General features: G+C 39.3%; 1 pseudogene; it reads right to left on the reverse strand.

The window, feature by feature from the left end:
- Nucleotides 1-3,376: 3,376 nt before the first annotated feature.
- Nucleotides 3,377-3,495, reverse strand: LOC120602558 (uncharacterized; annotated as a pseudogene).
- Nucleotides 3,496-6,058: the final 2,563 nt, after the last annotated feature.

Below are 6,058 nucleotides of genomic sequence, written 5' to 3' on the forward strand. Positions count from 1 at the left end.
TTTTTTTTTTAAAGAAATAGATTTAGTTCAATACATACATAGTAATTCCTGAAGTACCAGAGACATCTCGGTAAGGATGTTTTGTCTCTGCTGCCATAGCCAGAAGCTTCCCTTTGCTGAGATGTCAGGATCAGACCAAAGGAATAAAAAAGAAAAGAAAGAAAGGGAGAGTTGAGTATAATTGCAAATCTTAGCAAACCACTGAAGTCATAAAGCTAGCTGGTGGAAACAGGAAACGCCTCTTGGGTCTAGAGACCCACACTTGGATTTCAGCTCATAGTGTAAAGTATGCAAGCAAGTTCTTGGTCACTTGAAATTACCTAGAGGAAAGTCACTGATCACATCCCTAGAATATACTTATGATTCTACCCCAGATCTGATGCTCTTTCAATAAATTGCAATTACAATTTTGGCTTGGTAAAAATCTCACTCTTATTCTATCCACAACAGGGTTTTAGCAAGATGTGACAAAGGGTCTTCTCCTGGTTTCATTGTATTTCCCTATCTGTGGAGGAATCAGTCTTATGGATAACACAAGTGGGAACACCACAGAAACTTAGATGACTTCACACGACTGTATTTGACATTTAAAGGACTATTCTGTTTGTCTGTTACAAGATTGCCTCTCTCTGGTTTGAGTAAATGCAATGAGAGGTTTACAGAGGCACTGTGAAGCAGCAGAAGGGGGTCTGAATTTTGTTTGTGCCACGTGCGAGTTTCCTGGACTATTTGTGAGGAGGTCTATGTCAGACTATTTCCTAAACTTTGCATTTCTTACAACTTTCTACAGTGAACTGAAGTTCAGACCCACTTCCCATGACCCCTCTATCCACAATACTACCCAGAATCACCCTGCAAATCAGTCTCTCTACCTTATTAGGATGAGTTTCATAAAACTTTTTAAAGGTTATTAGAAGAGGAAGTTTCTGCTAAAAAGTAGTTGCAGATTTAACTGAATGCTATTTTAACGTAGTATATATTTTTCAGATGTGTGGTATAGGTTTGCCTAGTGGTGGAATGGTACTTTACATCAGTGATGATTTTGAGATGGATTCTTATTTTCATTGATCAACTGCGGACCCCTTAATTTTTCTCCTTATCTGTGAAGTTAAGTCCCAGTGACTTAAGGACTTAATTTTGCCCTTTTTTCTACAGTGTAATTTTTAGACGTTGTACCTAAGAAACTGCCTTGACTAAGTGCGTGTTCGAATGCTTCATGGATGGATCATCTCATTGGTTAAAGAAAGTTGCCTTGGTTATCAGCAAATGTATGTGGCTTAGAACAAGCTCTGTGCCTTACTCCTTCCTCCCTTCAAAGTCGATTATTCCAATTTCAGGACAAAGCAACACATTCTTGGGAGAAGGGCTATGTGAAATAGCCTCCTTTTTTGGCTTGCTGTAGGCTCTCTGCCTTTAATCCCATTCTTCAGGCCATGTCCCACTTCTCATCACGTTGAGTCATGAAATACACAGTAAATGACACAGACACCTAATAGTGCTATATGGATGGGGTAAAGATAATTGACTTCCAAAATTTCGTTCACTAATTATTTGGTACAGAACAGTATACGTCAGTGTATGTGTTGATTTTGTGGAAGGTGAAAAATAAAGCTTCTTCAACCTGTTTAATCTCAGAGTAAATGTTTACCTCAGAGGCTAAAATGAGCCAAATTAAAATGAATATTCATGGGAGAATGTTAAATGGCTTTCAAAGAGTTAAATCTTAAAAGAACAACTTCTCATTTCTAGAATTTTATAAGCCCTAGTTACAGATATATGAGGGGTTGATATAAGTCGACTTCATTTTATACACTTGATGGGGGCATGAAAAAACTTTATTAAAAAAGGAATTATGTATTTTGAACCATACTTTGTTAATGATTTCAGTTATAATTTTGGAAATATATTGTTATATACATAATTTTGATCTACTATATATTGGAAATTCAGCTTTAGACTTCCAGTTTTCATATCAAGCTGTATTTTTCCTCTATGCTCGGTCTCTGTGTATTTAATTCTCTTACCATCTCTTTAAAGAAGCTGGTCAAATAAACAATCAACCTATATGTTTTCAGTCCCACTGAAAACTGCACTCACCAATGATCCTCGTTCATTGCAAATTCTGTAGAATCTGCAACACTGGTTTTTGCTATTGCTTCAGAGAATAATTTGAACTCTTCTGCTGGGAGAGCAGTATGAACACATTCTGGAAGAGTTCAAATGGAAGTCGATGGAGATTCATAAGAAACGTAGTTGCTTACGCGGTAACAAAAGAGACATCCTGATATAGTGGAAAAGGTGCAGGCTTTGAAACCAGGAACGCCTGAGTTCAAATCCCCTTTCGCCACTTCTTAGCTGTGTGTGAAAATCGACCTCCCCAAATCTCGGGCTCTTCTTTGAGGAAGAATACCTCCCTCGCTCCTCTGTAATAAGGAATGTAAAACTGATAGCAGTGCCACAAACTTCCTGCCTCCTGCCAAAGACTGAGTAATTAGTAACATACCTCCTTCTAACAATTCCAATACCTGAAGATAAGGTAGCTGCTTTGAAGTGCAGACTGAGTCAGCAGGGCTAATCTTCCCTGAGGGCGATATATACTTACAACCTTCTTGGAGTGAGAATTGCAAATTGTGCCATAAAACAGGTAAATTGGACCATTTTGAATTTTGGAAATACCAGGGCGATGTGAGGCACAGTGCCTTGTGTGAAGACCTTGGAAGCTCTGGCTGGTTCTGCACTGTGAGTTGTTTGGCCAAAAAGTACACAGAAAAGCCAGCCGGCTGGCACAGACTGGTGCCGAGGGAGATCGGCGAACAGGCCAAGGCAACCTTCTGGACGTGGGAGGCCTTCCTCTCTTCCCTTTTCTCAGGGATCCTGAGAGAATTTCCAGAGGGTCAGTTTGAGGATTTGGCCCATGGGAATGATTCCAGGCTCCCGCTGTTCCCCACCGTCTCCCAGGCCCATGTCTGTTCTAGAAACACACCTCTCTACCCGCCTTCCTCCACACACAACTAGATCACTGTTTTTCAAACTCTTGAATGTTTCTCACAGGAAAGAAAGACATCTTATATCACTACCCAGTACACACACACACACACACACACACAACAAAAGTTTGCTAAAACAATATTTATACTTACTCATGCACTCTGATGGTTTCTTTTCCATTCCAGTCTCAAACATGCTGGTGGTAACCCACTAAATTCCTTGACTCATTAGAGGGCCTTGACCTACAGTTGGAAAAGCTCTAGCCTTAGATGACTTCTCCTCAGTGACACTGGCATGTTAGAGAAGATATGAACACTAGAGATCGGGCCTGGACTCACCCTCCCTACCCACACTGCCCCCAACCCTACCCCACATCATTTTTTTTTTACGCCTACAGCACCCGGTCTTCCTAGGTAGTCTCCCATCCAAGTACTAACCAGGCCCGACACTGCTTAGCTTCTGAGATCAGACGGGATTGGTCGTGTTCAGGGTGGCACGGCCATAGACCCTACCTCACATCTTGATTACAAAGACGGTCCTGACCTTGATTAGGCATATGAGGGCCATGCATATGCTTTCTACAATTTTGGGAGCCCCAGAATGTTCCAGACTGGGCTTACAGCTCCATTCTCAGGATAGAGCTGATATGAATCGTAAAGCTATGGGCATATGGCTGAAAGAGACTTTCTTGAGGCCTGAATTTTTATAGAGGAGGAAACTGAGGCTAGAGAGGGTAAGTTAATGACCTTAGGTCAGAAAAAGGAAAGAAAGCACTGACCATGTTCACATTAAAGTTAAATGCTTGTTCTCATATCCGTTTCTTAATTCTTTATAGCAAGTCCTAAAACTTACCTGGGTGGGCTGTGTCAGCTCCCTTAGGCTGTTGAATAATTAACCTGGCTAGGTCCAAAAGTATAGGCCTGAAGGGAGTGCATTTTCCATTTTTTTGATATTTGCAATTTAGTGCTTCAAAGCGCTCCTTAAATTTTATTTCTTACTTTTTCATCTTTAGTATTTTGCTTCCTGGGCTTGATGCTAGATTTTAAATACTCAACATCTAGATTTTTTTCCCCTTAAATAGCTATTATGAAGCAATGCCTAGACCATGGATGTCCTTAAATATTTGATGAATGGATGATTAAATAAACATCATAATTATAAAAAAGAAAGACTTGAGAGTTGGAGCTAAGTGGTAAATGGCCACATTTAAGTTATAAATATGCATTTGGAGTTACTTTCACTGGCAGAAAGACAGTGAGGTTTGGAATCAACGATTAGAAGGTAGAGCTTCATTTTCACATTTTGTGGTTTACTTTTGGCTAAGCCAAAGAAATTCTGAGACTCGGCTTCTTCTTCTTTTTTTATTTTTGATAAAACAGGGATTAACTGCTACCACCTCCTACCCCACTGTTCTGAACTTCTTCCTGTTAGAGAATTTACTTGCATCAGAGACTTCCTTGGACAGATACATTCTTCTTTTAAAACACAAATACACTCTAGGTGAACCCAGTCCTTTAATCAAGAGAAATACCTTTCCACTCAAACTTGAAACAGATCTGGTGCTGAGTGTTTCTGGAGACAGATATCAGGGGTCTCTTAATTGGGCTGTGCTATATTGACGGGTTATTGGGAGTAAACTGGTGGGCAGATCTGATCACACAAGTGTCTGTGCAGATAACAACACAAGGAAGCTGTGCAAGGCTTGCTCAGGCACTATTAGAAGCAAGAAGGTCATCTGCTGGTGGTAGCCATCCAGTCTTTAGCGGAGAGCAGTCACGGATTCCTCTTGGCAAAAACAAACAAACAAACAAACAAACAAAAAAACCAAAAAAACTGATGGGAGAAAGACCCCAGAATTAAAAAAATCAAGGAAGTAGTTTTATTTTGAAAATCTGACAGATGCCTGTGAGTTGTATGTTATAAGGGATTCCCACCCCGCATGGTGAATGGTAGGAGAGGGCAGAGGTGACAGAGAACTTAGTAGTTTGCTGAGGTACTTGGAAATACGTACCAGAGCAGAGTTTCTCAAATTTGAATGCATTTCCAAACAGCCTGGGGAGCTAGTTAAAATGCAGATTCCCAGGTTATCCTCCAAGGATTCTCAACCAGATCAAGGGTGGGGCCTAGAAATCTAGTTAAAAATTTTTTTAAAAAAATTATGCTTAAAAAAATCTAATATAAAATTTACCCTTTTAACCATTTTTAAGTATACAGTTCAATAGTGTTAATTATATTCACATTGTTGTGTAGCAGATCTCTAGGACATTTTTATCTTGCAAAGCTGATACTATACGCATAGAGTAACGACTTCCCACTTCCTTACCGCCCCACCCTCCCGCCCCCAGCCCCTGGCGACCACCATTCTACTTTGTTTCCATGATGCTGACTACTCTGGATATCTCACATAAGTGGAATCACACACAGTATTTGTCTTTTGCATCAATTGATATGATCTTGTCGGTTTAATTCTTTAGACAATTAATATGCTTGACTTTAAGAGTATTAATCAGCCTTGCGTTACTGGGACAAAGCCCACTTAGTCATGGCATATTATGCTTTTTCCATATTGCTGGATTCGATTTGCTGGTATTTTGTTGAGGAATTTCGAATCTATAACAGTGAAGGATTGGTCTGTAGTGGCACTGGCATGTCAGAGAAGATAGTTTTCTCTTACTGACTTTGTATGATTTTGTTAAGATACTATTGGCCTTATAAAGTACTTTTAGAAGTGTTCCCTACTCTTCTGTTTTCTGGAAGAGATTGCATAGAATTTGTATTTTTTTCTTTAAATATTTAGTAGAATTCACCAGTGGAACCATATGGACCTGGAGATTTCTTTTTAAGAAGTATTTTAAACTACGAATTCACTTTCTTTAATTATTACAGAACTATTCCAACTATCTGTTTCATCTTAGACGAGTTTAGATGTTGTTGATTTGATGAATCGGCCTATTTAATCAAAGTTGTAGAATTTATTGAATCATTAATAATATTCTCTCATCCTTTCAATGTCTGCAGAGTATGTAGTGATATCTCTCATTCTCAGTATTGGTAATTTTTGTCTGTTTTT

This window comes from Pteropus medius, unplaced genomic scaffold (assembly GCF_902729225.1).
Source record: "Pteropus medius unplaced genomic scaffold, Ma_sr-lr_union100, whole genome shotgun sequence".
Taxonomy (NCBI): Eukaryota; Metazoa; Chordata; class Mammalia; order Chiroptera; family Pteropodidae; genus Pteropus; species Pteropus medius.